The sequence below is a fragment of the Pinus tabuliformis genome, chromosome 2_2 (genome assembly GCF_031772625.1).
Source record: "Pinus tabuliformis cultivar Carrire ecotype Pingquan chromosome 2_2, CPIR1, whole genome shotgun sequence".
In the NCBI taxonomy this organism is placed as follows: Eukaryota; Viridiplantae; Streptophyta; class Pinopsida; order Pinales; family Pinaceae; genus Pinus; species Pinus tabuliformis.
The window spans coordinates 1,305,823,071-1,305,835,468 of record NC_142300.1 but is presented as its reverse complement, the minus strand read 5'-3'; the positions used below and the strand labels follow the sequence as shown (position 1 = coordinate 1,305,835,468).

At 39.9% G+C, this 12,398-nt stretch overlaps 1 pseudogene; it reads right to left on the bottom strand.

Moving 5' to 3' along the window:
• Positions 1–267: 267 nt before the first annotated feature.
• On the bottom strand, positions 268–1,320 carry LOC149198288 (uncharacterized; annotated as a pseudogene).
• Between the last annotated feature and the right edge of the window lie 11,078 nt (positions 1,321–12,398).

The window sequence follows — 12,398 nt, the reverse complement described above, 5'->3', positions numbered from 1 at the left end:
TAAAACATTGTGTGATACGTTCATTTGTATTAACAATTACGAAATTTGGGTACATCTAAACCCAAAAAAAAACACACACATCCTATCCGAGCCATAATTGAGAATTTTGGAATAAATTTTTTATTTTTTGTATGGATTACAATCAAATTTACTAAATTGCAATTTGCATTATAAAATTAGCCAAAGCGGCTTTGCATTTTCAGTAACTGCTCATTTTTCATTCAAACCAGTTAGTCTGTTAATCTCCTTCCTGCTTCACCTATCGGCAACGTCAGCGCTGTTGATGTTTCAGATTATTGTTGGAGTCTTCCTGCACTCTACTTCTCTTTTTATAGTCACATAATTTGCCCTTGAATTCCGAGAGGCATGTGGCTGTGGTAGATGCTGCAAAACGTACGCTTGTAATTACATTATTGAGCAAAGCTATGTTGCAATTCAAAGCCTCGAGAGCTTCAATCAGTGATTCCTGTACGCAATCAACTTTCCAGACTGGCTTTCTTGGAGTTTGTTCCACATGGCTCCCACCAGTGTGCGAATGCCATAAAAAATCTGATGCCACAGCGTTGCAAGCTGAAACTATGCTTTCCTCCTAAAGTTTTGTGATTTCATGTCACTCTTATATCCCATTCCCACCATAAAAATGCTTCCCCAATCATAAATCAGCTGAAGCTATGGCTGTACAAAAACAAGACATGTAAACCCAGACCATTGCTCTTTTCTTGATTTATGAATGTTAGCCACAGGAAAGTCACAATTACCATCGATCACGGAGTCTCAGCAATAGTCTCCAACTTAGCTTGGTATTGGTTTCGCCCTCTAATTCTTGAATTTGAGGTTGGAATATTCCGGCCCCTGGACATACAACAAACGGAGGAATAGTGGCATTCCTTTCCAAATTCATCAGGTTGAAACTTGAATGTGAATATCAAACAAGGGCTGCACTTGCGCTTTAGCTTTACCAAACCGACATGATAATTTTGATTGCTTAGTCGCCTTCTTCTTGTCTTTTGATAGCGCAGCGCTAATCTTGAAAAGAAGAGGAGCCATGTCTGAATCTGTCAACAAAAACTGTAACTTCCGGTTAGGAAGAAGAAAGTAAAGCTGCCCAATCTGCAATCGATCATCATCGCCCAGAACCTGGGAGATATTTTGACCGACGTAAAGGCCATCTGAGTTACAGATGAAGTGGTCCAAATATTCTCGCAGAATTTCTCGGCTTGTCATCTCTTCAGAGAACTCCTGGATGTTCCCATCCATCAATATGAGTTTTGCAGTAGATGGCACGGAAGAAGTTAGATTTGAAGAAACGCAACTCCCCATGTCTCGAATTCAGACAAATTTATCATAAATTCTATGCAACAGAATACTGGATACTTGGAAAATGTTAGTGTCTATATATAGGGGAGGGTATCCACCGAACTCAGAGAAACCACGAGCTGGTTTCTAGGGCTGGTCGGCAGACCAGAGCGGGTTTAAGAGTTTCAACCAAAATCTTGGACTTGCCGATAATTGGGGACCACGGCGTGTCGACTATGCTGCGTGATTTACACAAGTGGGGTTTTGTTTCCTCTGATGTTCGGTTGGCCACTTTGAATGATTCTCATTGTCGAAGTTACGGCGTCTCTTCCAAGGTGCGGCTTTACATTTTCGTTTTCGTCGTTATTGTGTGAGCAAGTTGCCAATCGACCGGACATTTGAGTGGGATCCAACTTAGTCGACGTTGATCATGATGTGGGATTCAACGAATTGAGAAAAGGGTCGAACTGTGAACATGATGATGACAATTTGTTTTAGATATTCCACACATTTAATGTGATTTCTGTTAGAAGATTTTACCGGGCAGAGAAGGTGAGTTTCACTCTCTATTTGGTTGGGGCAAGGTAGTCTTATGTTGTGACATAGAAATCGCAAAGAGATTTGGTAAAACACTCGACATAACTCATGGCAAAACATAGTTAAATCAAAAGGGTTCAGTGAATTTACTCATGAATGTTTAAGATCACATCGCAGCATAACATACTATTGATTATAATATAAAACATAAAAAAAATACATTCGCGTGATAAATGGAGGCTCCAGCGCCAAGTGAAAATATAGAAGACTTACTGCGATTTACGCATCACTAAGTTAGTAATTGGTTTTCTGAACTTGAAGGTTGTGTAGTGTGGGCAATAGTAGCAGAGTAAATGTTTGCCCATAGCTATTTACTAAACTTCATTAAATGCCTTAAACTCTCTTCTCTGTTGTGGAATGGTCAACGATCTACTCCATAGCTATTTACTGAACTTCATTAAATGCCTTAAACTCTCCTCTGTTTCGGAATGATCAACGATGTACTTCTGCTCTGACTTCAGTCCTTTCGCCTGCAAACAAAATTGCAACCGTGTAGTAGTTCACTGTGCAAGCATGGTGTTTGTCACAGTGTTTAAGGCAGTGGTTGAGATTACTATTTCCAACACTCCCCCTTAATCACAATTTCCGCCATTGACAATTCCCAAACAATCTCTTAGATAAAAAAAACTCTCACATTCCAATGGCTTTATGAAAATATCAGCAAATTGTTCATATGACCTGCAGTGCTGCAACACAATTTCATGATTATTAATAAACTCTCTGATAAAATGATATTTAGCATCAATATGCTTGGTCCTTTTGCAAAAAACAGAATTCTTTGATAATGCAATTGCTGATGTGTTGTTGCAGAAAATAGTTGTCTTTCCTCTTGGTCATGGTGAAGATCCCTCAACATCCTTCTCATCCAAACTACCTGACACACCCGTGCTATTGTGGCGACATATTCAACTTATGTTATTGATAGTGGTACTATTGGCTACTTCTTAGAGGCCCATGAAATGGCTCTGGAACCCAAATGAAAAACATATCCTGGCGTGCTCTTTCTATCATCGACACTTCTTGCCCAATCACTATCAGTGTAACCAACTAACCTGAAATCATATGTTGCGGCTTACAAAATACCATACTTTTTTGTCCCATTGAAATACCTTAGAATTATTTTCACTGCTTGCCAATGTGTCTCCTTAGGTTTCTCCATGAACCTCGACACCAAGCTCACTGGATACATTATATCCGGGCTAGTGGTGGTCAAATATATCAAGCTGCCTATCATACTTTTGTATAATGTTGGATTGACATTATTGTTGCAATCTTCTTTGTTCAACTTCAACCCCATGACAGTTGGAGTTGGTGCGGACTTGTTGTCCTGCATCTTAAATCTCTCCAAAATGTCTGCCACATACTTTGCTTGAGAGATAAAAATGCCATTTTCTGTTTTCTTTATTTCTATGCCCAAAAAATATCTTAGCAACCCCAAGTCAGTCATTTCAAATTCATTCTTCATGACTTGTTTGAAATCAACGATGAGGAAATCATCATTGCTTGTAAAAATTAAATCAACTACATATAAGACAATAATGAGAATCTTACCACCATTCTCTTTGATGTAGAGAGTAGGCTCACCGTCACATTTGTCGAAACCATTGTCCAACAAGTAAGCATCTATCCTACTATACCATGCACGCAGTGCTTGCTTCAACCCATAAAGAGCTTTCCTCAACCGATACACTTTGTCTTCTTGGCCTTCTACCTCATAACCAGGTGGTTGCGCAACATACACTTCCTCTTTTAACACTCCATTCAAGAACGTTGAATTTACGTCCATTTGATACACTTTCCATTTATGTTGCGCAGTAATCGCTACAATTGTACGCACTGTCTCCATCCCCGCGATTGGCGCAAACATCTTCGAATAATCTCTTCCATGCCACTGCTTGTATCCTTTGACAACTACCCTTGCTTTATGCATTTCAATCTTTCCGTCGACATTTCTCTTGGTCTTATAGACCCACTTCACTCCAATGACTTGTTTTCCTTGCGGCAAGTCCACTAACTCCCATGTGTCATTCTTTTCTATTGCTTCTATTTCTTCCTCCATTGCAGCAATCCATTTTTATTCTTTGACTGCATCTTCAAAGTGGATTGGGTCATCTACATGACAAAACAAAGCAAATAATGAATTCAGACCAGCGCTGATGTCAACTTCATCTTGCTCATCAATTTCCTTTAAATTTCTAAATTTTGGTCTTCTTATGTTTGTTGAAGATGGGCTTGACATGTCACTTGGTGTTGCGCTTTGCAGCGTGCTTGGAAAAGCACTCGCTTGACTGTGCGATGATGTCCTAATATTTGTTGATGGTGTTGCTTGCTGCCTGCTTTGTTGCACTTGAATACGTGTAGAGGAAGTCATGTTTGAGGAATTGCTTGTTGTTGTCAATTCCTCTTTGTCCTCATGTGGTATACATGCTTTCATATTGATTTTCTTCTCTAAACTTCCATCCCATGCTTCCTCTTCTATGAACTAAACATCTCTATTGATTATGACCTTCTTGGTTGATGGATTGTAGAGCTTGTATGCTTTGGATTCATCACTATATCCAACAAATACACATTTCTCTCCCTTGTTGTCCAACTTCTTCCTTAACTCATCTGAGCCATGTGCATATGCCACACAACCAAAGACTCTCATGTGAGTGACACTATGCTTTCTTCCACTCCATGTCTCTTCAAGAACTACGTTCTAGACGCTTTTGGTTAGACATCTACTCAATATATACGCTGCACATGCGACAACTTCAGCCCAATAATCATTTTCCAAATGCTTTGCCTTCAACATACTCCTTGCCATTTCCATAATGGTCTGATTTTTCCTTTCCTCCACACCATTTTGTTGAGGTGTATATCTTGTTGTAAATTACTTGTGAATTCCATGCTCCCTACAAAATTGAAGGAAATCATTTGAGATGTATTCGCCACCTTTGTCAGTCATGAGGACTTTGATGCAGTGTCCACATTGCTTCTCAACAAGAGCCTTGTATTGGCTAAAGCACTCAAACACTTCACTTTTCTATTTTAGGATATAAACCCATGTTTTCCTTGTGTAGTCATCTATGAAGATCAATAGATAGTGGCTGCCACTAATTGATGGGGTTTGCATTGGTCCACATATGATCCAAAATGGATTTTGGATAGACTCCTGAGTCTAAGTGTTCCTCACAGAGGAAAAATGAAAGTCCCAGCAAGTTCTTATAAATAGCCCCATTGTAGAGATCGTCTCGTTCTGAATCTGTTGCAACTTGAATGGGAAAAAGTGGACTTAGTATGCAGAAGTTATCACAGAAAGAAGATGTTCTTTGTTCTTTGAAAAAAGAGGCAAATCTTCAAAAAAATGGCCTAAAAGGCTTTATGGAGAAAAATCACATCGAACGAGGTCAAAGGTGGACTTAGGCGAAAAGGGGAAGAAATCCCCGATTTCCGATCCCCGACAAATCGGGTCGGAGGAAGGCACATGCGCATATAACAAGGTGAGGACCCCCGGGCCGATGCAATATGCCAATCGCCGATATCAGCGGATCGACATCGGTGGTGGCATGGGGCTTAAGGTGGGACCCCGTGCCAAGCGATATTGCGATCGCCGATATCGATGGATTGCAATCGGCGTTGGCATAGGCCATGCCATCTGGAAAAACCTCGAGACTATGCAATTGCGATATCGCAATATCGCAATATCGCATCGGAACAATATAAAAGAGCGGAGGTCGATACATATGCGACTTGCGATAAAACCGGACCCGACGGGTCTTATGGGTCAAATTATATATATTTTGAAGTCCGTAAAAAGGCGTTTTTTCAATGTAAAATCGTGATTCGTTAAATAAACAAAATACAAAAAGAATGTGCCTGATATTATCAATCCGGACCCGAAAGGGTTTTAAAATGCCGCTTTATAGTATTTGAAGTTCTCCATAAAGCCATTCCTCGGTATTTCAGTGTTTTGATGTATTTTTCAAATACAAAGGGAAAACCACGAAACGAGTGGGATTTCGAGCGGGTTGTAGGCAGTAAGTGGTTCTGGTCGGGCTCCGCCCGAGCCCATACACTCGCTGCCACGTGGCTAGGCACCGGAGAGAGAAAACCTCCCTTTTCGAGCGAGTAATATCCATGCGTGTTAGCCACCCGAAATAAATAATAGCCATTGATCAACGATTACTTGTGATGGCACCCGAAGACGGATCTGAAAGGAGATAAGGCGGAATTAGTGATTTTTGAAGTCCGATAGACTGCGTTTGGGTGAATTTTTACAGGTTTTCTGTGTATTCTCTGTGTAAACAAAGAACGATCATTTTTGGGATTTCAAAGGCATCGATGGTCCATTCCGTTACAGAAAAGGTGGCCACCATCCCTGAAGGCGTTTAGCAATGATTGCTAATGCTCAGAGGGAGATTCAAGTGGACAGAGGTAGGGAGCCAATGAGCTCGAGAAGAGGAAACAAACAGACAACACAGATTGGCTTAAAGCCACAGAATGACGGAAAAAGAGAAGGGAGAAGGCAGTGTTGATACAGGAGCACAGAAAGCTAAGCCAAAGTAGGAAGCCAAGGCAAAGAAGGCAGAGAAAACGAAGAGCCAAGAGCCAGAGCCGAGAGCCAGAGCAAGATCCGAGAGCTAGAAAGCCGAGAGCTTCAAGAGCCAGGGATAAAATGGTGTCTAAACCCATTTTTTCTGTGTAAAACAATGGATTTGAGCCAAGAGCTTGTAAAAAGAACTTAGACCATAATCTCAGAGAGCCTAGTTGAGTTGACTAGAGCTCAAGGAGATGTAGCCCAAGAGTTTTGGGTGAACTCCATATTAAATTGTTGTCTTATGTGTTGGTTTTATTGTTGCATTGTTTACTGTTATATATATATATATATATATATGTTGCAGCAGCGTAACAATAGAATATTAAAAACACATAAACAGTTCTAAAACAGACATATGCATACACCTTATTTTCAAGCACATATTATCAATTCCACATTGGTTAATCATAAAGACTTTGGAATAAATAAGCTTTGGAAGTGGGAGAGGTTCTTGTCAGTTAAACAAGAAGCCTAAGTGCCCCATTTTCAGATCAAGTAGTATCAAAGCTTAAGTTTGGTTAACACCACCTTCAAAAAAGGTTATATTAGAATGCTTGATTAACAAAGCAAAGACTGCTTATCTGAAAGGTGTTTGAACAACAAGACGTTGATTGTATGCTTGTTTCCAGAACTGACTATTGTTTGAGTTTGCAGAGGTGAAGGGAAAGCTATTGATAGCTCAGTCCAGGAAGGACAAGAAGGAAGAAGGGCTGAAGGAATTCTTCTATCCCAAAGGACCTCAAGGAAATCCTTGAAGCACAAGAGGTTTGCTGCAAAAGGTTGCTGAATAAAGCACTTTATTAATCTTGTTTGAAGTTCTTTTGTTCATTAGTATAATGACAACTTCTACAAGTGAATCCTCAAATTCCTCCTTCATCACATGACTCTATGATGGAGACTTGAAGCAAGACTTGTTAATCATGATGGATAAGGTGAGAGAAATGTATGAGGATGGAAGAAAGAGCAACATACTTAGAGAGCAGTTGAATTCCATGAATGAAGAGAAGCAATTGCTTTCCGATAGACTGCAGAAAATGGAGAGGAAACTTCATATTGCAAATATGAACCTGAAAAGGATGCAGGAATTGGAGTCACAACTCTTTGTTGCCAAAGAAGCCTTGGTGAAGTATCAGCTTGAAGAAGAGGTAAACCATTCCAGTTTTTCTTCAAATTCCTCTAAGAATGCTTATATTGGTTCTTTTGAAAAACATACTAGAGGCATAGGTTCCAAGCTAATGTCTAAGATGGACTATGAAGGAAAAGGCTTGGGCAAGCATGCACAAGGTACTGTTGAACCAATAATGGTAGAGGAAAGGCCTAAGTATTTGGGTCTTGGCTATGGACAAGCTTATGGAGAAAGTTCCAAAGCTGTCATGAAGACCATTAAAACAACTCCAAGAAGGAGTTTCATTGCAAGTCTTCAAGAGTGTGAAGGTTGTATTCAGAAGGAATGCAATAGCTTGAAACATTATTTGCAGGATGCAGGTGTTCAGAAGCATACACTTGAACCAGAGAGTTGGCGAGACTCTAACAGCCTTGAAAAGATTGATGGTGTTCCAAAGGGAGTCACTCCTTCATTTGTTTCACCTCCTCATGAAGGCAATAAACGTGAAAAAGGAAGGTATAAATCTACTTCTAAACATTTTCCTTTTGATTGTGAAAAGCATGATAAATTTCCACATAAGCATGGAAAAAGAATTGCATGTTCCTTTTGTGGTTTGGATAACTATCATGTTTCTAGATGTTGGAAGAGAATGGCCACATACAGGAAACTTTTGAAGAAAAAGAAGCAAAGAGCCAAATGTCCATTCGACAAGGCAAATCATGTTGTCAAGAGGATGCACATGTGTTGCACCTACTACCATAAACAAGGGCATCTTGCTGAAAGATGTAGGACTTCGAATCCAGCAATGCTTCCACAAAAGCTAAAGAAAGTGGAAAGAGAAGATGGCAAAAATGGAAAGGAAGATTCCATGACTGGTGTGTCTCAGGATGATTCACATGTTGATGTTGATGTGTAGACAAAGGTAGTACCTTTGAAAGGGATTGGTGAGAAATGGCTAGAGTTCTTATCCAATTAAGGTTGCATGTCTAGTGATGCATCTATTTTCATTTCTTTGATAATAAGATGCAAGTTGCAAGCTCTTACCAAGAAGGTGAATGGAAAAGTTGAGTAGGAGACTCACTTTGTTGCTGCAACATTATATTTCATTTCAACTTCGAAAGTACAGTGTGCTTAAGTGAAACTTGAAGGATGAAATGCATGCATGAGCATGAGATGCATGAACATAGGGATGTTGATGTTTTCCTTGTTTTGAACATGTATGTGTAATTAACTTGTAGGGTTGATTGCTTTGACATGCATGTGATGCAATGTTGACTTGGGAGAAGTTAACTTGGTCTCCAAGATGGAGATAATAGTGAAGTGCTTCATCTTTTGAAAAGAGTCCTAATGGTCCTTTCCTACATGCTTGACTTGAAGGGTCATTTGTTTTAAAGGCATGTTTTGTGGGCTTGTTGTCTAGTCCATCATTTGTATGCAGATTTAAGACATGGAGGTGTTCACAAGATGTGAAATCTGTTTCTTTTGTTGAAGTAGGAGTTTAGTCCATCCAGTTGTTGTCCGTATTCCTGTTGTTGTTAACAGTTGTTGTTGACAGCTTGTCAAACAAGTACAAATGAAAGTTTTTTGGAGTAGGTGTACTTCACATTTGTTTGAGCCACCTTGGGTCAATGATCAAGGCAAAGAATTTCAAACTACCTTCTGTGACCATCTAAACAAGAGTTCTACAGGAAGGCAAAGAAGAAGGCAGCTCTTCCTAGGAAGACCAGCCCATCCAGGAAGGGAAGTGGTCAGAGGCTTTGGTTCAGAGGCACTATGCAAGGCAAGTGTAGGGAGGCTGAAAGAAGAGGGTGAGTCACTCTCATTTACTATTCAGTTCAATATATCAGTCTTTTGGAAACCAAAAGTTCTTTTAGTGGAAAGGCGTGATCCAAAATAGATTTTGGATAGACTCCTAAGTCTAAGTGTTCGTCAGAGAGGAAAAATGAAAGTCTCAAGAAGTTCCTGGAAATAGCCTCGTTGCAGAGATCATCTCGTTCTAAATATGCTGCAACTTGAATGGACAAAAATGGACTTAGTATGCAGAAGTTATCGCATAAAGAAGATGCTCTTTGTTCTTTGGAAAAAGAGGCAAATCTTCAAAAAAAATGGCCTAAAAGGATTTATGGAGAAAAAGCGCATCAGAGGAGGTCAAAGGCGGACTTAGGTGAAAAGGGGAAGAAACCCCCAATTTCCGATCCCCAACAAATCGGGTCGAAGGAAGGCGCATGCACATATAACAAGGTGAGGACCTCGGGTCGATGCGATATGCCAATCACCGATATCGGCGGATCGACAATGGTGGTGGCATGGGGCTTAAGGGAGGACCTCGCGCCGAGCGATATTGCAATCGCCGATATCGTCAAATCAAAATTGGCGTTGGCATAGGCCATGCCATATGGAAAGACCCCGAGACTATGCGATTGCGATATCACAATATCGCATCGAAACGATATAAAAGAGCAGGGGTCGATACATACGCGACTTGCGATAAAGCCGGACCCGATGGGTCTTATGGGTCAAATTATATATATTTTGAAGTCTATAAAAATGTGTTTTTTCAATGTAAAATCGTGTTTCATTAAATAAACAAAATGCAAAAGGAATGCACCCGATACAATGAATCCAGACCCGAAAGGGTTTTAAAATGCCATTGTATAGTATTTGAAGTCCGCCGTAAAGCCATTAGTCAGTATTTTGGTGTTTTGATGTATTTTTCAAATACAAAGGGAAAACCACGAAAAAAGTGGGATTTTGGGTAGGCTGTAGGTGGCAAGTGGTTTTGGCCGGGCTCCGCCCGAGCCCATACACTGGCTGCCACGTGGCTAGGCGCCGGAGAGAGAAAACCACCCTTTTCGGGTGGGTAATCTCCATGTGTGTTAGCCACCCGAAATCAATAATAGTTGTTGATCAACGATTACTTCCGATGGCACCCGAAGACGGATATGAAAGGAGATAAGGCAGAATTAATGATTTTTGAAGTCTGATAAACTGCGTTTGGGCAAATTTTTACAAGTTTTCTGCGTATTCTCTGTGTAACCAAAGAACGACCATTTTTGAGATTTCAAAGGCACCAATGGTCCATTCTGTTACAGAACAGGTGGCCACCATCCCTGAAGGCATTTAGCAATGATTTCTAATGCTCAGAGGGGGATTCGAGCGGACAGAGGCAGGGAGCCAGTGAGCCCAAGAAGAGGAAACGAACACACAGTGTAGATTGGTTTAAAGCCACAAAGTGACAGAAAAAGAGAGGGGAGAAGGCAATGCTGAGACAAGAGAGCAAAAATCTAAGCCAAAGTAGGAAGTTGAGACAAAGAAGGTAGAGAGAACGAAGAGCCAAGAGCCATAGCCAAGAGCCAGAGCCAGAAAGGCGAGAGCTTCAAGAGCCAGGGATAAAATGGTGTCTAAACCCATTGTTTCTGAGTAAAACAGTGGAGTTGAGCTAAGATCTTGTAAAAAGAACTTAGACCATAATCTCAAAGAGCCTAGTTGAGTTGACTAGAGCTCAAGGAGATGTAGCCCAAGAGTTTTGGGTGAACTCCATATTAAATTGTAGTCTTATGTGTTGGTTTTATTGCTGCATTGTTTACTGTTATATATATATATATATATATATATATATATATATGTTGTATCAGCATAACAACAGGATATTAAAAGCACATAAACAGTTCTAAAACAGACATACGCATGCACCTTATTTTCAAGCACATATTATCAATTCCGCATTGGTTAATCATAAAGACTTGGGAATAAATAAGCTTTGGAAGTGGGGGAGGTTCTTGTAAGTTAGACAAGAAGCCTAAGTGCCCCATTTTCAGATCAACATAAATCTGAATGGACAATCTCCAAATGTGCCTTTGCCCTTATTGACTTTCCTGATAGAAATGTCTCTCTATGTTGCTTGCCCAAGATGCATCCTTCACATAGGCTGTCTAGTTTTTCTATGAGTGGCTGTCCCTTCACCATGCCTTTCCTATGAAACAAATTCAAATCTCCAAAGTTGAGATGTCCAAATCTCAAATTCCATAATCAATTTTCATCTTTGACCTCTGCTTGAAATCTCACTTATGTGACAGTTGCCTCTTTTCTTCCATCCTCTTGTGAGTTCATTGATAGTTTTGCTTGTGTACCTTCTTCCTTCAAATCTGATCTTATTTTTAGGAGAAACATTTTGTTGTTTGTCATCTAAACCTTTGCAATCAGTTGTCTACTTGGAGGCCTATCCAAGATTGTGCAACCATCATTTTTTAAGAAGACATTGTAGCCCTTTTGCATGAGTTGTCGAATGCTTATGAGGTTATGCATCAGACTGGGGACAAAGTAAACATCTGATATGTACTTCTTCTCCCCCTTATTTTTTAGGATATTAACTCTTCCTTTTCCCATGACAGAGACTTTGTTATCAGTCCATAATGTCACTTCAGATTTCACACTTTCATCTAGATTGGAAAACATTTCTATGTTTCCTGAAATGTGGTTGCTACACCCTGAATCTAGATACCATATATATCACTTTGTTTTTCTTATGCTACATTACAAGCTAAAAACATGCTATCATGATCATGATTTTTTTTGTGAAATTTACAATTGGTTTGTTACTAATGTCATATTTATTCTTTCTACATTCATTTTCATAATGACCATACTTCTTACAGTAATGATATTGAACTTGATATTTATCATACCTCTAACCTTGTGCTTAATTTTGGTTTGGGCCTTGACTTGGAATTTGATTGCTGCCTCTTCCACTTGAGCTTGAAGGGTTTCTTCTTCCACCTCTGTGTGGGTTTCTTCCTCTTCCTCTAGCATATGATCTTC